Source organism: Ictidomys tridecemlineatus, chromosome 7, assembly GCF_052094955.1.
Source record: "Ictidomys tridecemlineatus isolate mIctTri1 chromosome 7, mIctTri1.hap1, whole genome shotgun sequence".
Taxonomy (NCBI): Eukaryota; Metazoa; Chordata; class Mammalia; order Rodentia; family Sciuridae; genus Ictidomys; species Ictidomys tridecemlineatus.
The window spans coordinates 99,692,424-99,714,751 of record NC_135483.1 but is presented as its reverse complement, the minus strand read 5'-3'; the positions used below and the strand labels follow the sequence as shown (position 1 = coordinate 99,714,751).

Sequence of the window (22,328 nt, the reverse complement as noted above, 5' to 3'; positions counted from 1 at the left end):
AAAAAGCCCATGGCAAGGTCCCGTCTATCTGGAAAACAATTTCCCGCTTGATAGCTTCAGATCTGGTAGGATTGTGGAGTGTTTAAGAAGTATTGGCCTGATGACTATTCTCTCCAGGTTGGAAATGAGGACAAGGTTCAGGTAAGCAAAGAAGACTATCCCAAACTGAGTAAGAGTCCCATCTCTATGTTTATATTATATTAAACTCTAAGAGAAACAACACCTGAAATTTTGATCCGAGAACATTACCTCTGAGCATAAATACCAAGAAATTCAGGATAAATATAAGTACCCTTCTAAGTCATGACAGAGCCCCTAGGGTAGAAAATGAAATCTTCCATAGGACAAAAAAAGGGCATGAGCTACTGGTCAGGAGGATGGGGGAAGGTAGGAGGGAGGAACTGTCAAGACCTAGGGGGATTAGGCCTGATGCTCACATAGAGTGAATCTGATAAAGAGAGAAGGCATGAACTGGAGAAAAAATTCTCACCAACTCAGGTTGATGATAAAAAGAAAACTCTTACACTTAATGTGGAAAATAAATAATTAGATAGACAAAGAGATATTTCCCAGCAGATTCCTAAACACAAACCTGCCTTTACATAGATTTTGGGCTCAAATTTATATAATTCAAGTTGGTCTGGGAACCCCCAAGCTAAAAAAAAAAAAAAAGGCACATACAACTTGGTTCTCAGCTAATGATGCCCCAGAGGACTTGCAAAAGCAAATGCTCTGGAGTCGGATATGTTATTGGAAAATCTAATATTATAAACTTCTCCATTCTCTCCAAATAGATTCATAGATTCAATAAAGTTCCAGTCAAAATCCTAGCACGCCTTTTCGTGGAAGTTAATAAGCTCATTCTAAAATGTTTATGCCAATGCAAATAGCCAAAAAATAGGGGATTAAATAACCAAAATAGGGGATTAAAATGGCCAAATAGAGATGACCAGCACTCACTGCCTTATCCATAAAGAAGAATCAAATCAACAAATGAATTGCTGTATTTCAAGGTGAGTGGCCAAGGGAGAGCAAAAGAACTCAGCCAGGCAGAGACAGACCCCTGTGAGATATGGAGACCTGGGATGGCAATATAGAAGAACAAAGTACTCTGGAATAGAAGAACAAAGCTCCCTGGCTGAGGGGAATTCCCACTTCAGGAGAAAGGGTAAGCAAGAGGGTCCTGTAAGACCCCATTGCTACAGATGCTCGCAATCCTAACTACCAGAAAGTTCTGTGGTCACTACAGACTCCCAGAGTTCTCAGAGTAGCTTTGTTTCAGAGAAGAAAGTCACACTGTCCCCCACCCAACCCAACCCTCAGAGACCAGATTGTACAGCACAGTGACATCTTGAGAACAGAGCCACTGTTGGAACTGACTCTGCTCTAGAGGACAGAAAGTTCTACATATCCCCATCACTGGGCCCCACAGACATTCCACCATGTTAACACAAAGACCCAGAAGTGCAACTAAGACCTCATCAAAGAAGCCCACACAGTGCCCTATACTATAGGGGATAGGTGGTTCAGCATGGCCGAGGAGTACCACCCCAGCACCTGAGAAATCAAGGTGCTTGCCCCCGGGGCCCTGGGTCCTGTTCTCCACTTCTCCACTGGCTCACACTACTGTAGATGGCACCCACACTGCTACTGGACATGAGGGTGCACATTCCATGTCCCCCACTGCCACCACCAGTTCCACTCTGGATACCCATTGGCCCATTGAAAAAAATGTGCCAATAAATTGAAAAATCTAGAAAAGAAGTGAATAATTTCAGGACACATATAGACTATCAAAACTGAACCATGAAGACATGAAATAAGTGAATAAACCAATAATGAACCACCAAATGAAAGTCCAAAGCCTGGAGTTTTGGCTTCACTGCCGAATTCTACAAAATATTTAAAGAAAAAATCCTATTCTAAGAAAATTGAAAATGAAGCAATTCTACCAAACTCATTCTCTAAGACCAGCATTACTCTGATAACAAAACTGATAAAGACACAGCAAAAAAGAAAATGGGAAACCAATATTCCTGATCAACATAGATACAAAAATTCAGAAGAAAACATTAGCCACTGAATCCAACTACACATCAAAAAAGATTATACACAAGTAGGATTCATTCCAATGACACAAGTTTGGTTCAACAGACATAATCAGTAAGCATAATACAGAACAACAACAAAAAGACTCAAAGACAAAAACTAAATGATCATTTGATCTCAAAAAAGTACTCAAGAAAATTCAACATCATCCCTCCATAATAAAAACTTAAAAATTAGATATTTAATTAATTTTTGAGTGTTATTAGCTATTTCCTTCTACTACTACAACTTATTCATTTGTTCTGATTACAAATTAGGTTGAAAGAACATACCCAAGACTTCATGAGAAACCCCCACTGCTAACATTATGCAAGGAAATAGATAGATAGGTAGGTAGGTAGGTAGGTAGATAGACAGATAGATAGTGCAGGTCATAATCCGCTTGAATCAAATGTATGAAATATGATATGTCAAGAGCTTTGTAATGTTTTGAACAACTAATAATAAAAAAAATTTTAAATAAATTTTAAAAAAGATAGATAGTGCGGGAAAACTGAAAGTATTTCCTCTAAGATCTAAAACACGGATATCCACTTTCACCACTCCTATTCAACACAATACTAGAAGTATTAGCCAGAGAAATTAGGCAAGAAAAAGAATATGCATATTAAAAAATAAGTCAAATTAATACAGTCTCACACAGGTAAAAACCTGAAGACTCCATCCACAATCCCTTGAAAGTGATCAACTCATAAAGTTGCAGCATACAAAATCAACATTTTAAACTCAGTAGAGGGGCTGGGGATGTGGCTCAAGCGGTAGTGTGCTCGCCTGGAAAGCGTGTGGTCCGGGCTCGATCCTCAGCACCACATACAAACAAAATGTTGTGTCTGCCGAAAACTAAAAAATAAATATTAAAAAATTCTCTCTCTCTCTCTCTCTCTCTCTCTCTCTCTCTCTCTCTCTCTCTCACTCAAAAAAAAACTCAGTAGAATTTTTATACTCCAATAATAAACTAGCTGAAAAAGAAATTTAAACCTCAGTCCCACCTATTCATAAGCTCCACACAAAATAAAATACCTTGGTATAAATCTAATCGATGAAGTAAAAGATCTCTACAATGAAAATTATAAACCTCTGATGAGGGCTGGGAGGTGTAGCTCCGGGGCAAAGCACCTGCATGGCATACACAGGGCTCTGAGTTCAATCTACAGCATTGGGGATGAGGGGACACTGGTGAAAGAAACCATAGGGACACCACCAAATGGAAAGCTATCCCATACTCATGGATTGTTAAAATGTCCACACTACCTAAGGTGGTCTTTAGAGTCAATGCAATCTCCATCAAAAACATCAATGGCGTTCTTCACAGAAATAGCGAAAAAATTTAAAAATGACAAAATTCATTTGGAATCACAAAAACCCAGAAGAACTGAAGCCATCCCATCACAAGGGCTCCATCTTCATGACCTCATCTAACCCTAATTACCTCCCAAGGCCCCACCTCTAAATACCTTCAACATACAAATATGGGGATTAAGTTTTCCACAGATGAACATTTGAGCAACACGTTTAAACCATAGTAAGAGGGAGAATTAATAAATTGAACTACATTAGGAACTTCTATACTGAGTTAAAGGTGAGCCACAGCAAAGTACAGTTTCACACATCTGTAATTCTCATCTGAGGGGGATAAGGCAGGAAGATTGCAAAGGCAGGAAGATTGCAAGTTCAAGGTCAGCCTGGGCAGTTTAGAGATCTGGTCTCAAAAGTTTTAAAGTGTTAGGGAGGGCTTGGAATTCAGCTGAGTTGTAGAGCACTTGCTTAGCATGTGCAAGGTTCTAGATTTAATCCCACAGCATTACCAGCAAAAAAGAAAAAGAACAGGGGCTATGGATGTGGCTCAGTGGTGGAGTCCCCCTGGCCTGAGTACTTCAAAAAAAATGATAAGCCACACAGCAGGAGAAGGTATTTGCAACACATATCTCTCCTCTCTCTCTCTCTCTCTCAAAGTATTTATAAGCAGACTATATAAAGAATTCCAATAAGAAAAATAAAGACCACTCAATAGAAAAGTGAACAAAATCCTTGAACCCCTTCTTCACAAAAGAGAGTACTGAGATGCCACTACACAGAAAAACTGCTAAACTCATTAGTTGTCAGGAAATAAACCTTAAAACTACACTACAATACTACTAATCACATATAAGAGTGGCTAAAGTGAGAAAGATAATACCAAATGGTGGTAGAATTCACAGTAGAAGGAACATCGGCACGTTGCTGTTGGGAGTGTGAGTTGGCACAGCCACTTTGGAATGCTAACAGTACCTACCAAAGCTGAACGAACATATGTGGGCCTTGGAATGCAACAATGCTACTCCTAGGGATATACCCCACACAATGCTTCATGGGTGCCACAAAGCATATGTCTAAGAGTACTCAGAGCAGAACTGTTTATAGCAAACAAAAACAAGAATCCAAATGTCCATCATCCATGAAGGAGATAAATCCATTCATAAAATGGAAAAATCACATAATGACAAAGTAAAAAATCAGAACTGTTGCCACATGCACTGGTGGATCTCACAACATAACTGAGAAAGGAAGCCAAGCACTGGTGGGTAGATATTGTATGATTCCATGTATCTAAAGTTCAAAAAGAAGCGAATGAATCTTTGCTGAAAGAAGTCAAAATATTGTTTCCCTTTGGGAAGTAGTGACTAGGAGAGGTTGGAAGGGAGATTCTGGGAAGTAGGTGATAATTCTATTTCTTTATGGGTGGGGTAATCACACACAAATTAAGAAGTTTTTTTGAAAATACATTGTTACATATTTATAATGTGTGCACTGTTTGGTATGATGTTATAGTTCAATAAAATGTTTACCTAGAAAATTGTTTAAATCTTTTTGCAAAGATATGCTCTCTTCACTTCCCCTGCAGGACTGCTAGAAACAAAGATCTAGTGGAGATTATTTGAGAATCACAAATCACAAAACACATAAGAAAATGATCCACTATGAGTAAAAGTCAAAAAAATTCTGAGAGAAAAAGCAGGATTAGACTTCTAAGAACTATCAGAGGAAGATTGAGAAATGCTAGACCAGCAGTTTCCAAAGTGTGGTCCCCAGACCACAGCATCGGCATTACTAAGAACTTATTAGAAAGCAAATTCCCAGGCCTGGCCCAGACCTTCAGAATCAGGCACTCTGGGAATGTTTTGTTGGGACCAGGTCATTTCAACATGTTGTATCATTCCAAGTGCACACAAGAAAAGCTCAACAACCATTAATTTTAAATTAATCTTGATTTTTGTGGAAACATTTTGCTTACATTTAAAAAGAAAAAAATTTTTTCTGATTATAAAGATATGACATATGATTATAATCATTTTGGAAAACAAAAATTATGTGATAAAGAAAATAAGCATCAGGCTCGGGATATAGTTCAGTTGGTAGTGTGTTTCCCTGGGTTCAATCCCCAGAACCACAAAAAAATAAAGAAGCATCACTGCTTAGAGATTACCAGAAATACTTTAGAAATTGTGTTTTTGAAAAGTAGTTACATCTTCCATCAGCCTCATCCTGTCTAACAGTAGATCATCCCCCATCTTATTCTGTTGTCTCCTGTCAAATGAGTTTTGTATCCCAGAAATAGCCTATGAGCTTGAAGACAGTGAGAGCTGAGTCAGCACTAACAAAGCTAAAGAGAACCAGGCTCAGGGTGTCTCACTTCGCAGGTGGAAGAGCAGAAGCCCCCTATGCTACAAGACAGCTCATAGAGACAGCACAACATCCAGAACCCAGGTGGCCAGGGCTCTTTCCAACCCATTCCTGTATGGGGGATGCCAGGTCAGGGCTGCACCAAATGCAGTGCTCTCCTGCCAAGGTCCCTGGCTCCATTCCTCTCCTGCCCCAGGGACATTCCAATATATTACCAATAGAACACAGCGCTGATGAGGTGGTGTACCCACCTCCACAACATTCCACCCTCCCAAGAGGCACCAATCCCAGTGACAAAGAGCCATACTGTTCCTTGGTAGTGCTCTCCAGAGTTCAAGGACAGCCAACTATTTCTCTTTCGTGAGTATTTTCGCACAGAGGATGAGAACTGGGAAGGAAACAGCAGCCTATAGCTACGTAGCTCACAATTACTTGAAATTGTTAGAAGACCTTGGAATCAAAAATTTTAAAACTTAATTTTCCCTGATTGAAAACTGATGAGACTCTGGTAGCATTAAAAAAAAAAAATTTAACTGCCCTGGTTTCAGTGAAAGAAAGCTGTTGTTTTCTTAATTGTGGAATCATAGAGTTTAAAGGTACAGCTAGGGCCAGCATGAGGAGCACAGGGGACTCATCTGAAATAGACCATTAGTAAAACCCTGAGTACTGGATCCCAGGAAGCTGTTGAACAATATTTTTTCAAGCAGCAGCACTATGACACTATGTATCCATTTTCTTTTTCTTTGGTGTTGTGTGTATGTGTATCTAAGAATTCAACTTTATTAAATTGCCACATTTTGTCAAATCCAATAGAAATGTTCATATTTTTATGAACCTTTGTGTCTTACAGTTGTTGATAAAGAATACACCAAAATTAAAGGAGGGGCTGGGGCTGGGGCTCAGTGGTAGAGCGCTTGCCTCCCACATGTGAGGCACTGGGTTCAATCCTCAGCACCACATAAAAATAAATAAATTTATTTAAAACAAATAAAAGGAACTCTACTAAATTAATCATATCATTAAGGTAAACAATGAATTAATTCATTTATCCAATTACTCATGATGTGCTGTGAAGAAATTTTGCTTCATTAAAGAAAATTTACCAGGTAACGTTAAATGGGAAAACTGTAACCAGGACCTTTAATAACATGACAAGCTTTACACATCCATTTTCTATCTAATGGAGAGCTTGCTTTTCATTGTGGATCCCTATCAGGACCTCATCCTTCCAGAAAGTTGAAAATGAAAACAACCCGTCTTAGCATTGTCCATGTTGAACAGGGACCATGCACAGGAACAGAGGCAGGAGATACAGAGATGCAGGGCCACAGAGCAATGGAAAAGAGCACATCCTACCTCTGTGAAGCTCCCCTGGACTACCCTTGGCTCCCATAGCTCCCTCTCTCCTGGATCCCGCTGCCCCAGGACCCCTTCATAGCCACTAGATTGGTGCATGAGAACCATCGGCTCCAATGTGTCCAGCATCATTATCAGCGTCTCCTGCCAGTTCCAGAAACACAGAACACCAGGAATAGAGCATGGGTCTGGAGTCAAACAGGACAGAGTTCAGTCCCAGCTTCATCATTACACTCTGGGACTACTGACTGACAAGTTACTTCACCTAACCAAGGCTCAGCTCCTCAGAGGTAGAAAGGAACTCCCACTGGTCCTACCCCGAAGGTTGAATTTAACAAAGCTGTTAATTGTCCCACTGTTTCCACGGGGACTTGGTTCCAAGACAACCCTCAGATGCCAAACTCTGAAGGCACTCAAATCCCTTAAATAAAAATAGCATACTATTTGCATATAACCTATACAGATCCTCCTGAAGACTTTGAATCATTTCTAGATGATTTATAATCCCTAATACAATGCAAATGCTACGTAAGTAGCTGTCTTACTGTATTGTTCAGGGAATAGTGACAAGAAAAAAGTCCGTACATGTTCAGTACAGATGCAATCTTTTTTAATGTTTTCAATCTGAGTGCTTGAATCTTCCAAAATACAGAGAGCCAGCTGTATTTTAAAAGCGTCTAGCACAATGCCTTGTCCACAGAAAGGCTTCAGTAAATGTTAACAATTAGTCATAGGAGTTATTACTAATTCAATAAATGTTTGTTATTGTTGCAGCCACTGCTACCAAATAGGGATGATTTTCAAAGCATATCTGACAGAACAAGACTCCATAGGAATCCATAAAGATCACACTAAAGAAATATTTGAGCAGCCCCAACTAACTATCCCAAATGGGGACTTGATGCAAATTAGAAAAGGATTCTCAAAAGACACATTACTATCATTTGCCAAAAAACTGTTACAGTAACTCCCCGGATCTTCAACACTGCCAGCCTCCTGAGCAGCCCCCAGAGGTATGCCGTGTTAAGCACCAATGCACACTGTGAGTGACCATGGGAGGGAGTACACAGTCAGGTAGCAAAGGTCAGGACTCCCTCAGGACTGCAGCAACTGCCAGGTGCCCACAGCAGACAAAAGCACATAGGCCACAGAGCTGCAAACACGGAAAGGAGTGAGGAGTTCAGACAGGCCCTCTTGGCCCCTGTCTAAGGATCAGTCCACCTCTCCAAAGGTCTTATCTTTTTCTGTTTGAGTTATCTAAGTTTAAAGGATTAAGAAAAAAGTAACATAGGTTGGTCAGCCTGTGAATTGAGAATTTTCTTACAGAATATTTTATACATATCTCTCCTTAGAAAAAAACAGAAGCAGAGAATTTCTGGTTCTAGCAAAATGGCAAAATAAGTTAACATAAACCCTTTTACCACAAATACAGTTGAATGCATCGCTTAAGGGACACGTGGATATTCGTTCTGAAAAATGCATCTTCAGGCAATTTTGCTGCTGTGTGAACATCACGGAGTACACTGATGCATAATAGACAGCATCACTAGGTGATATAATCTCATGGGACCACTGTCACATATGTGGTCTGTGATTGGCTGAAATATCATTATGCAGCATCTGATTGCACACAAAGGTTCAGGGCTGAGCGTGGTGATGCACATCTGTAATCCCAGCTACTCAGGAGGATAAGGCAGGAAGATCACAAGTAGGAGGTCAGGAAAAAAAAAAACTCTAGATAAATTAATGTCAAAAAAATTTTAATCAATTGAATTTTTCCCATAATTCAGATATGTAGTAATTAGAAATCCAATTCCCAAATTGTGCTTAGGAAGAAATACACCAAGGACAGGTAAGTAGCCACCCCAGACGAGCAGAACCCCTTCCCTTCCCCCTAATCCTAACCCTATCCTTACCCTTCCCCCTCTCTTTTTTTTTTTTTAAGTGCTGTTAAACAGAACCAAGTTTGAGAGCACAAGGGAGAATGGGATGAAATAAGCCATGTGAAAATCACCCAAGCTGATCCAGTAATCATTCTGCAAATGAGCACCTCTCAGCCCCCCAGTGGGTTGTGGATTTAATGAACATTTTTTCTGCCAAAAGTAAAATAGAGAGGCACATAGAAAGTGGAGTTTAAAGGACTTCCTGTCCAAAAATATTTCCACCACTAGATAATGGCAGCCTGAAGTTCCACTATCAAAGATTCATTGTATGGGGTCAAGCATTTTAAAAGAAAATAGAGAATGGAGGTGGGGGCAGAGGAGACCTGACCTTCCTCTGGGTTCCAGAGGAGCAGGAAGAGGAGGGAGAGACATAAGAGCTGACCAGTGGCTGCAGAAGGCCAGTTCCTGCAGGCTGTTGCATGTGCTGGGAGCCCCAGGGCAATAAAACAGGTTGGAAACCCTTGAAACTGAGCCCCAGGGGGAGAGGAGTGAAGTCAAGGCCCAGAGTAAATCAGCAAAGGGAAAATTAACAGGATCAATAAAAGAGTTTAATGAAACATAAACAGGTTCAGGGAGGGCTTCAATAAATTCATGGTCAATCCATAGCAGGTAGTTAAGGAGCAGCCCCGACTCTCAGAGGTTGATGTTGTGGAAAACAACTGAGCCCTCCTCCAGGGCATCCCCAGAGATGATGCCTGAGACTGAATTCCTGGCTGCAGAAACCTAGGACGGATCTGCAAACAGGGGAAAGAGGAAATTCTCTAGTTAATTTGTAATCGTGGGGCCAAAATGGGAACTGGGAGCCTGTCCCAAAAATATTGGCCAGCAGTACTTGTCTCAGTTAGAGGATACTGATTTGGAAGGGACAGAGCCAGAAGCAGGTTCGGGTTTGCCTGTGACTTGCAAGCTGGCTGCAGCCATGGAGGTAGAGAGTACTCGAGGTACGTTTCCACTGCTCCCCTCTCAGCTGCAGGGATCCAAGACCAGAGGTCACTGCCCAGCCATGTGGGAGCCAGGCACCCAGGAGTGCCAGTTCACACCATCTCTCTGCCCCCACCACATCCCATTTGTGCTCTGATGCAGGCTCCCATGTTGAGACCTGGAAGGGACATCCTGTGAGAAGGTCCAGTTGGAAAGCACAGCAAAGCGTCTTTGCTGCACTACCTCAAACTAGTGAGTGCTTGCCCTACCCCTCCCCGACTCCACCAGGACTCCCAGAACTTTGCTGGTTGTTCGCCTGCCTCTCGAGCTCTTCTGGAGTTCCACAGGCGCCTGCCTGCCTAGATCGCTTCTCTCATCAAACGCTCCGTCTTTCCCAAGCAGCAAACAAACCTCAGTGCCTATGGTCTGAATAGGGAAAGGCCTTCTCTCCTCACCAAAGAGGAAGTCCTGCCATCTAAGGCCACAGCATTGAGCCCTAAATGTGGAACCACATGCCAAATACCACTACCAAGTACAGCCCCATCCCATTTTCCAGTAATGAATTGGAAGGCCCACAAAGGACAGATGAGCTTTTCCAGGTGTCTCCTGCTTTTGTGGAAGGGGGAGGTGAGTCTGCCCAGACAGAAGGTTTCTCTCCCAAATTCTCCAGGGTTGCCTACAGGTAAATCCAGGTAGGAGGTGAAGTCCCGCCCCCTAACACTGCAGGACACGATGCAGGCCCCAGAACCTTGATTTCCAACCAGTGGTCCCAATCATCATTACCCAACCCAAACAGGGGGCTCAGCCAGATGGGAACAAAATGTCCTGAGATTTAGGGAATCGCCCCTAAAGGTCTTTCATCACAAGGGAGCAGGCAGAGGGAGGGTGGGTGTCTCTACTTAAATTCAGTGGGACCCAGCCTTGGTCTCTCATCCTGTCCTCCTTTCCTCAGAATCAGTGCACATCACCCTGTGCCTGACTGCCTGGGTCAGGGGACACCTGCGTGTCTCCAGGCTCACTCTACTGAGACTCATCTGAATGTCCTCTTTCTGATCAACCCTGGAGACACAGCCCTTGCTCCAAGCATGTCTCCCAAGCCTAGGCCCCACATTTATAGCCTGATTTTCCTTTCCCCTTTGAAACTGACCTTAAAAATGTCCCCAAACTGAGAATGATCTTTTGGTAAGTTTTATTGCCCTTGCTTTTCTCCCTCTGGTGACTTTCCAGTACCTGCCTCAGCACCCCTGTCTCCTAGCCCACTTACCAAGCTCTCCAATCCTCACCTATGGTTACAAACCTCCCACAGTACATAGCGACACCACAGCAGTTTTTTAGGAAGTCCTGATAGGATCCCAAAACAGAGAGGTCTCAGTTGTGCCACAGTCAAAGCTGAAACTTCTCGTTCATACTGACTGCTAGTAATTCTGCTTTCTAAAGCCCACATCCTCTCAGTGGTCACAGGGCAGATGTAGGTAGGAAAGGAACAGAGGAGAGAAGAAAGCTCAGCCTTCCCAGATCAAGGGTCCTTAGCCCTTCTGGTTTCTCAGGTACTTCCAGTGACTTCAGTACCCTTCAGGTAAGTTGCTCCCAGGTAGATACCCAGGAGCAAGCACATCTCAGAGCTGAGGCAGAGAGCTGCATGCAGCAGAGGCACAGTCCACCCTGTCTTTCCTGTCCTTCTTCAGAGGAGCCAGGCTGAGGCAAGTGGCCCAGGTGCCCCAGGGGCACTGCAGAAAGCAATCCCTTCTCTCAACCACAGTTCACTTCTCCATCTACTTTCCTTTTGGGGGGAGAAGGCGGGAGGAGATACTAGGGATTTAACTCAGGGGCAATTTACCACTGAGCCACACCCCCAGCCCTTTATATTTTATTTCACTTTATTTTTTTATTTTGAGACAGGGTTTCATTAACTTGCTTAGAGCCTCGATAAGTTGCTGAGGCTGGCTTTGGACTTGCAATCCTCCTGTCTCAGCCTCCCAAGCTGCTGGGATTACAGGCGTGTGCCACTGCGCCCGCCTTCTACCTGCTTCCAATTACAAACTTAGAGGGCTGCCGGCTACCCACAGCCATCTGATATGGGGTGGCAGGAAGAATGGAGGCAGCACGGAATGCAATGGGAAGAGGGAATGGAGGCAATATGGTTTTCCCAACTTTCTTTCCTTAAAATTTAGGAGCTTGGTTTTTCTCAGGACCCTTAGGCCCAAGGGTTAGAGCAGAAGCAACATGATACCATTGCACTCATATGGAATCCAGCCCACACACCAGTGTGGAATCTTCCAGCCCATGACAAAACCTCACAGAACCTCAGCGTTCTCTTCAGTGAACTGGGGGTGGCAGTAGAGCCAGCTTCCGGGGATACGAGCCGGCGACGACAAGATGCTAGGTACAGCACTTAGCACCGAAATTAGCCTTTTCTACGTGGCCAGTAAGTGACTGTCATTGCCCACTTTAGTGGAGAGAGCCAAAGAGCTCCACCATTTCTCTATCTCCTAAGAAGTCGGTGAGACGGGACCAGGGTCAGCGGGTGGAGAAGCCATGTGTGAAGCTGAACTGTTTTCTCATCCTTTCAGTTAATATTCCAGGCATCTGCAAAAATAAGAACAGGATTGCTTCATAGGGCACCTCTGCCCTTTTCCTGCCCCTTCCTTTACCCCAAGGAAATTTGTGGCCTTTGAAAGCCAGGCTTTGTGCAGTTCTTCAATTCATTTCCTTGGTGCTTCGCCAGTTTTAGAGAGTAGACTCACCAAATATCTAAAGATTTCCATTTTCTTTATTGCTTTGCTCTCCCTTCTCTGGACTTCATATTCTTCTCCTCTTTTCATGTCTAGCTAAAGTGAAGACTTGAGTCTTATTAACATTGCTGGCCCTTCTCCACAGAGCATGGGGTGTCGAAATATCATAACCAGGATGTCACTCAAACTTCTCCCTGCGTCTAGCATGGCTCACACAACACTGAGCAGAATCAGAAGCAACCGGACGTGAGCCATAATTAGAGTAAACGTGAAGGAGCAAGGTGCAAAGTGATGAGATCAGTCTCACAGTGGTGGAGGAGGCCACAGCCCTCCTTGGGATCCAGTGAGTTTTACCACCCCTGACCTTTGTCTAAATCTAAAATCTCTCCATTTGCATCCTCTTCCTTGGTGAAAGTACCCCTCACTCCCAGTGTACAGGAGAACAGTGCTCTACCGTGGGCAGCATCTTGAGACCAGTGCCTGTGCCCTGGGTCAGTTTTTTTTAGCCAGTATACATTCCATACAAGCCCCTGGTCACTTAGGTTCTGTAAAGGAAGCCCTCTGGCTAACAGGTCTCTAGGAGACACATGCAGACATAGCCACACCTGACCCATATGTGGGAGAGAACAAAGCTCCACTCATGCCCAGCAGCAGTGGTCTTGCCACACTCTGCAGGAGAGAGGAAGAGATAAAAAGGAAGAAAGGAAGCAAAGAGAATAAGTCTAGTAGTAGAAGAGCAGCTCTTGGAAGCTATTGTCAAAAATCTGCAGGGGGTTTGCACACATGCAATGCTCAGCAAGCCTGGTGGTCAGGAGGGAATAAAGATGGCAACCTGCTTTGGAAAGAATTTGAATTCTACTGGTTGAGAATGAGAAGCCAGTTGAGTTAGAAAGATGGGGGAATAAATAAAATCTTGATATTGGCTAATTAAAATCTTCATACCAAGATACAGGAAGTAGAGTGGTGTGGGGGTATATGGTGGGGTCTGGAAGCCTTGGCCTCTTGCTCTAGGTTGGGCAGAACTGCAATGGCAGGAAAGGGCCTGAACAGCGAGGCTGGGGGAGCTGGTGGACTCTGACCCAGACGGCGAAAGTACACCCCCCTCCCCAGCATACAGGAGCCATTGAAGCCATGGCTCAATTGTATTTAAAAATTACCAGGGTTGGGCTGGGGCTGGGGCTCAGCGATAGCACACTTTCCTGGCATGTGTGAGACACTGGGTTCAATTCTCAGCACCCACCACATATAAATAAATAAAGGTCTATCAACAACAACAAAAAAAGTATTTTAAAAAAATTACAAGGGTTGTGGATAAAGAGAGGACTGTGGCTTAATTAGGCCATTGAAGACCATGCGATAGTCATCAGTAGTGACAGAACAGTGTTGGTTTGGTGACAACACTCTTTCTTCCCCACTGCCGGAAGCCCAAGAGAGCTGTACTTGCAAATGCCAGATGGTTGCACAGTAACAGTACCAAAAGATTTGCCAACTGAGATAGATTAACTTTTAGGCTAACATCATTTAATTTTCAGAGTCAATCATTTGTAGCAGCCCCATGAAATTTAGGGAGAGGCCCTAGCAACATGCTCTCATAGTTAAATGTTCCTCTAGTCTTTGCAAAAGATGATTTAGCTACCATCAGTTGGCCTAGCCATCACTCTCTACTCTGTCTCTTCTGTCACCACCCTCTTTCTTGGTAGTGCTGAGGTCATTTTTGGAACCCAGCTAAGGAGATTGGTACTGGCCATATATGTTCCTTTGGGTTTGGGGAGCTATACTTATGAAATTGGCATCAACAGGAATGTTTTTAGCATGATTCTACCTGCTCTTTACCTAGCATCCTGGCGGGAGGTTCAAGGTCAGAGATTCGGATCTCCAAATCAACCTGTCCTAAGGCATCTGGAAGTATGTGGTCAGGGGAAGAGAAATGCAGAGTGAAATGTGCATAGCCAGAAAATATAAACAGAAAATTCTTCCAATCAGCATGAATTTCAAATGGAAAGCAATGGATTTCATTCTCAACAATATCTAACCAAAATTCTAAGATTTCAATCCATCATGTTAAAGGAAAGACTGAAAGACTAGATTTTCTTTCCATTCTTTATATAACAGATCATGTTATTAAAAATGTCATATGGGGAGCTGGGGCTGTAGCTCAGTGGTAGAGTGCCTGCCTCAAATCTGTGAGGCACTGGGTTCGATCCTCAGCACCACATAAAAATAAATAAAGATATTGTGTCCATCTACAGTTAAAAAAAAAATTTAATGTCATATGGGGCCAGCGAGGTAGTTCAGTGGTACAGTGCTTGCCTAGCATTGAGAAACCCTGGGTTCAATTCCTAGTACCACCAAAAATAAAAATAAAAAGTCTTATGTGGCTTTCCTGCCAAAAATACATAATCCCAGTCTAATCAAGAGAAAAACATTTGTCAAATGCCAAAGGAAGGATGTTTTACAAAACACCTGACCAATATTGCTCAAAACTGTCAAGGTCCTGAAAAACAAGGCTAATCTAAGAAACTCTCCCAGCCAAGAAGAGCCTACATTGACCTAAGAGACACAATAACTAAATGTAGTGTGGTATGTTGGTTGGGGTCCTGAAATAGAAAAAGATAAAAATTAAGGAAATCTGAATAATATGTGGATTTTAGATACAGTCATGTATCCGTACTAGCTCTGTGAGTGTATCCTATGCACCATGTAATGGAAGGCATGAATCATGATGGAAGTAAGATGAGAGGTTTGTGACAGAATTGCATTTTTTCCATAAGTTAAAAACTGTTCTAAAAAATAAAATTAATTTAAAAATCTCAAAAAGAAAATGGCTGACCTGGCCTCTGCCCCCATCTGCAGTCTTCCAATAGCCTTCTACAGCTCCATTGCCCCTCCACAGACCTTTGCTATTTGGTTTATAAACAGATACTTATGAAGAACTGACACTATGACAGTCATAGCAGTGCTTCCCCACTACTGTCACCTTCATGGCTTTGTGGGTGGGGAGTCTGGTATCTTGGAGTGTCCCCAGCCCTCACTTGTCAATAATGACTCTGGAGTGTCCCAGATCCTTCCTGGATGCCTGAAGCTCTTTAAGAAAGATGGGGGAGGAGCCCAGGGCTGAGTATGAGGGAGGCAAACAGCAGGGTGAATGGGGATGCTGCAGAGAGGAAGACCTGGTCCCAGGCCAGACCCATGCAAGGGATGGGGAGACTCCAGCAAAGATGCCTCTAGGGCTGGCCACTGGCAAAGTCTTAGTTAGGAGATCCCACGGCTGGAGTCTGCAAAGTCTTAGCTAGGAGATCGGAAACCTAGGCTACTACCACCTACTACTATGCCCAAGATGCCCTTTTGAAACTGAGCTGGGGTGGGGGGTGGGGGATGGCAAGGAAAGAAAGCTACCTAACACCAGTTCTTCCCAAGTCAGAGACAGTCTGCCCAGTCACACAAAATCATTTTTATCCTTCATTCAGTATTGTTCTGTTTGTTGGCTTGCTTTCATTGTGTTTCCTTTCCCATTTTTTGGCTTCCTAATTAACATCGTGTTCTACTAAGGATTATGGGCTTCAGAAGCTTAGGAAAAGGCCAAGAAGCTCAAGCGGAATCCAGGTTTTGAGGCAACATTGGAAGCAGCAGGGGCCTTGGAGCTGGGTTGAAATCGTTTGTGTCTAGTGCCCTCTTTTGGTCATTTTGGAGAACTGCAGCTGAAGGAGCAAAAGTATTACCGGGCCTGCTGCAAACATCTTTTTTACTAGTTTAGGAAAAAATACCTCATTTGGCAAACAATCTGGTCTGTCCCAGATTGTTTTAAAGCTTTTAAGAAGCAGGAATCAAAGCCATGGGCTGTTCTACTGTTGAAAACTGGAAAGTTTCTTAATGGGTAAGATTTAGCAAGTAGCTCAATCCTTACTTTATACTAGTACCCAGATGAATCAATTTTGCCTGTGAAAAAAAATTCCCTGAACCCCAGCATTGGTGGTGCACACCTGTAATCCCATCCACTTGGGAGGCTGAGGCAGGAGCATGGCAAGTTTGAGGTCAGCCTCTGCAATTTAGGAGAACTTGTCTCAAAATTTTAAAGGAGGGGTGGGGCAGACTGGGGATGTAGTTTAGGGGTAAAGTGACCTTAGTTTCTACTCCCAGTACCAAAAAAGGAAGGGAGAGAAGGAGGGATGTATTCCCTAGGTTTTGCCCTAAGGAAGAGCTCACTGGTCCACCATTTGTGGCCAGCACCCTCTGAAGGCCACATCCTTCTAAAGCTTCCAGCTATGGACCTTCAGAGCAAAGATCACAACTCAGATCCTACACCGCTGAGGTGTTTCTAGAAACTAAACTGTGTCTGGACATTTAGTGCCCAGTGGTATTTCAACTGAAAAAGCCTGTCTCCCATGAAAGTCCTGAATTCGGAGTTGGGTGCACTGACTAGCTCACACCTGTAGTCCCAGCATTTGGGAGGCTGAGGTTGGATGCTCACTTTCATCCAGAAATTCAAGACCAGCCTGGGCAATGTGCCTGGACCCACCTCAACAACAAAACTAGAGAACCATGAATTCAGACAGCCAGACCCAGCAATGTCATTTTGAGGAATATATCCTCTGGAGAAAAACACACAAGTAAGATAGTACTTGTATAAATTTATTCATAATACTGTTGTTTTTATAATAAAACATCAGCAATAACTAAATGTCTCCCAACAATAGAATGTTAAATCAATTGTGATACAATGGTACAATGGAATTCTAGGTAGTCATTTTTTAAATGATATGGAAAAATCTTCAAGATATATTGTTATGTGCAAAAGCACAAGTGTTATGTATGCATGTGGATGTATATTTTCCTTCTTTGTATTTGATAGTCCTCTTCTTTTTTCATGTGTAGCTAAAGTGAATATCTGAGTATATTAATATTGCTGGCCCTTCATCTTCGCCACAGATCACGGGTGTCATATGCATATCACGTGTGTGTATAAAATGTGTGTGTTTATATATATATATATATAAACAAATATATACATATATATACACATATATATATGTATATATATATACATATACATATATATATGTGTGTGTGTGTATATATATATATATATATATATATATATATGCTTGCAAATGCAATCAAATATTTCTAGATGGGTGCAAAGAAGCTAGTACTATAGAAGCCTTTGGGGAGGAAACCTAATAGCTGTGGAAGAGAAAAGAGGGAGACTTTTGTATCTTCATTTTAAATCAATTTTTCCCTTATTTTATTTTGTGTTATGGTACTGGTAATTGAACCCAGAGATGATCTACCACTGAACTACATTCCCACCCTTTTCTTTCTTTCTTTCTTTTTTTTTTTTTTTTTGAGATAGGGTCTTGCTAAGTTGCCAAGGCTGGCCTCAAACTTGGGATCCTCCTGTCTCCACCTCCCAAGTTTCTCAGATTACAGGCATGCACCAGCATACCTGACTAAACAAATTTATTTTAAATGGGAGTTACACTTAGCCCTGCATACCCACAGGTTCTAAATGCATGGATTGAACCAACTGTGGATCACAAACACTCAAAAATTGTCTACACAGAGCACATATAGACTTTTTCCTTACCTATATTCCTAAACAATACAGTATAACACCTATTTACATATCATTTACATTATACCATAAGCAATCTAGATGACTTAAAGCATATAGGAGAAAGGGAATAGGTTATGTTACAAGTCCCATTTTATATAAGGGACTGGAGTATCTTATGAGTTTGGTATCCACAGCAGGGGTGGGGTGTACTGGAACCAATCTCCCATAGATACTGAAAGATAACCCTATTTACTTTTTTAAAGTTTATAAAGAAAAAAAATGGCCTCTGTCAATTTTTTTTCTCTCTAATGAGAGCCTGGAAGGGAAGCATCCCATGGTAGAGCATAAGCAGAAAATGAAAAAGATAGATTAGCAGATTGCATGCATTTCTCTGTCCAGTTCCTGACTAACGATAGGTACGAGTATTCTACTCTATGATTTGTTCATCAGAGTTTTGAATGCATTTTCAACCTAAGGATACTTTCATCTTATGATGGGTTTATCAGGAGGGGACCCTACTGTAAGTTGAGGAGCATCTGCACTTGCTTCTTTTGTTATTCCAGGTCTTTCAGAAAAAGGACTATTTGTCCAGTCATGTGAGCCATGCTGCAAGTTTTAGCTCTCACAGTATCAAAAACGCCAAGATGATTTTCCAGCCTTCAAGGAGTTCCCAGGTCCTAAGGTCAGGAGACACTTAGAAGACTTTGCAGTTGATTAGTTTAGGTACATGATGCTATGCAACAAAGCACCACAAAACTCTGTGACTTAAAACAAACATTTATCATTATACTTTTGGATCTGTGGGTTAGCACGGATCAGCTGGATGGCTTTTATTTGGAATTTTTCATGTGGCTAAAGTGAAGATGGCTGGAGTTAGAGCCATCTGAAGGCTCAACTGGACTGGACATCAGAGATGACTTCTCCACCCACATGCCTGCCCCAGAGCAGGTATTACCCTGCATCTCACTCCACACAGACTCTCCACGTGCCTAGTTTGGCCTCCTCCCATCATGACTACCACAGACAGTGAATGACTCCTACCAAAAGTTGCAAGTCTTCTAATGTCCTAACCTCAGAAATCATGCAGATGACGTCCATGCACTCTATTGATTAAAACCCTCACCCCTGTGGCATGAATACTGGGAGACTTGTTGGTTGGATGGAGAGTCATCTTTGGAGAATGGCTACTGTAGGCTAAGATAAAGACAAGTACAGGTTGCAAAGAAACTCAGAAGTTTACCCTGATACTTACTCTGTTACAGAGCTTGTTTGGAACAAGCTCTGAATGTTTCATTCCAAAAAGTCGAGGCGGGACTGTGACCACCGGCAGATCAGGCCCAGGGGCTTGTTGCGGGCCAGAGCCGGCCCCACCCCCAGTGCCTGCAAGGAGAACCGGTGACCCACGGGCAGGTTAGGCACAGCAACCTGCGGAGAGACAGAGCTGACACACGCGCCTGCAGGGAACGCGGTCCTGCGACCCACCAGCGGCCTTCTGTGGGGCAGGCCCTTCCCTCCCCCAGTGCCTGCAAGGTAGGCGGGACTGTGACCACCAGCAGATCAGGCCTAGTGGCCTGCTGAGGGGCAGGACCGTCCCCGCCCCCAGTGCCTGCATGGTAGGCGGGACTGTGATCACCGGCAGATCAGGCCCAGCGGCTTGTTGCGGGCCGGAGCCGGCCCCACCCCCAGTGCCTGCAAGGTAGGCATACCGGGGACCCATCGGGAGGTTAGGCCCAGCAACCTGAGGAGAGACAGAGGTGCCCCTGGCGCCTGCTGGGTAGGCGGACCTTCGACCAGCCAGCAGAGCAGACCTAGGGCCCGCCAGTGTAGTAAACAGATCACACCAATTGGTGGAGGATCACAGCCACCACCTGTCCTGCAAGGGAGACTTTTCAACTATACAAGAGCAATATAAATAAATAGAGGGAAAATTTCAAAAACACAACAGTTTCACCAAGCAGAAAGAAACGTGAGCAGTATGAAAAGACAAGGAAAGAAAGGACCACAAGCAATGCAGGTCAACTCAACTCTAGAAGATGTAATAGCTGCAACAGATGGAATGTCAGACAAAGAGGTCAGGATATACATGCTTCAGATGATCTGGAGTCTCAAGGAAGACATGAGACAGCAAAATCAGACAATGAAAGATCACATTGACAAGGAACTACATAAACAAATCCAGGAAGTAAAAGATCAATTTCACAGGGAGATAGAGGAAATAAAAAACAAACAAATAGAAATCCTAGAAATGCAGGAAGCAATAAACCAACTTAAAAACTCAATTGAGAATACTACCAGCAGAGTGGATCACTTAGAAGATAGAACATCAGACAATGAAGACAGAATATTTCAACTTGAAAAGAACATAGACAGCTCAGCAAGTCTGCTAAGAAACCATGAGCACAACATCCAAGAAATATGGGATAATATCAAAAGACCAAACTTAAGAGTCATTGGGATACAGGAAGGCACAGAGCTCCAAACCAAAGGAATAGACAATTTATTCAGTGAAATAATACGAGAAAACTTCCCAGACTTGAAGAATGAGACAGAACCCCAAATCCTAGAAGCCTACAGGACGCCGAATGTGCAATATCATAAGAGATCCACACCTAGACACATTATAATGAAGATGTCCAACATACAGAATAAGGAGAGAATTTTAAAAGCTACAAGAGAAAGGAAGCAGATTACATTTAGGGGTAAACCAATCAGGATAACAGCTGATCTCTCAACACAGACTCTAAAAGCTAGAAGATCCTGGAATAACATATTTCAAACGCTAAAAGAAAATGGGTTCCAACCAAGAATCGTGTATCCGGCGAAATTAAGCTTCAGGATGGAAGATGAAATTAAAACATTCCACGATAAACAAAAGTTAAAAGAATTTGCAACTAGAAAACCATCTCTTCAAAAAATCCTTAGCAAAACACTACAGGAAGAGGAAATGGAAAACAACAATGAAAACCAACAGTGGGAGGTAGGACAGTAAAGGGGGGAAAATAATCAAAGAGGAAAACAAATCAGGTTTAGCAGCATTAATAAACAAATATGGCTGGAAGAACAAACCATATCTCAATAATAACCCTAAATGTTAATGGCTTAAACTCACCAATTAAGAGACACAGGCTAGTTGAATGGATCACAAAACAAGACCCAACAATATGCTGCCTACAGGAGACGCATTTGATAGGAAAGATATACATAGACTGAAGGTGAAAGGTTGGGAAAAATCATATCACTCATATGGACTGCAGAAACAAGCAGGAGTGTCCATACTCATATCAAATAAAATAGATTTCAAACCAAAGTTAATCAAAAGGGATAAAGAGGGACACTACATACTGCTCAAGGGAACCATACACCAACAAGACATAACAATCATAAATATATATGCCCCAAACAACGGTGCTGCTGTGTTCATCAAGCAAACTCTTCTCAAGTTCAAGAGTCTAATAGACCACCATACAATAATCATGGGAGACTTCAACACACCTCTCTCACCACTGGACAGATCTTCCAAACAAAAGTTGAATAAGGAAACTATACAACTCAATAACACAATTAACAACCTAGACTTAATTGACATATATAGAATATACCACCCAACATCAAGCAGTTACACTTTTTTCTCAGCAGCACATGGATCCTTCTCAAAAATAGATCATATATTATGTCACAGGGCAACTCTTAGACAATATAAAGGAGCGAGATAATACCATGCATCTTATCTGATCATAATGGAATGAAACTAAAAATCAACGATAAAAGAAGCAAGGAAAAATCATGCATCACTTGGAGAATGAACAATAGGTTACTGAATGATCAATGGGTTTTAGAAGACATCAAGGAGGAAATTAAAAAATTCTTAGAGTTTAATGAAAACACAGACACAACATATCGGAATCTATGGGACACATTGAAAGCAGTTCTAAGAGGAAAATTCATTGCTTGGAGTTCATTCCTTAAAAAAAGAAAAAACCAACAAATAAATGATCTCATACTTCATCTCAAAATCCTAGAAAAAGAAGAGCAAAACAACAGCAAAAGAAGTAG

At 42.5% G+C, this 22,328-nt stretch overlaps 1 long non-coding RNA gene across 1 annotated transcript; it reads right to left on the bottom strand.

Moving 5' to 3' along the window:
- Positions 1-12,155: 12,155 nt before the first annotated feature.
- On the bottom strand, positions 12,156-21,810 carry LOC144365522 (uncharacterized). The gene is made up of 2 exons (XR_013424044.1): positions 19,528-21,810; positions 12,156-12,575 (listed from the first exon to the last, which is right to left on the bottom strand). It is a non-coding gene; the product is annotated as an uncharacterized LOC144365522 (long non-coding RNA).
- Positions 21,811-22,328: the final 518 nt, after the last annotated feature.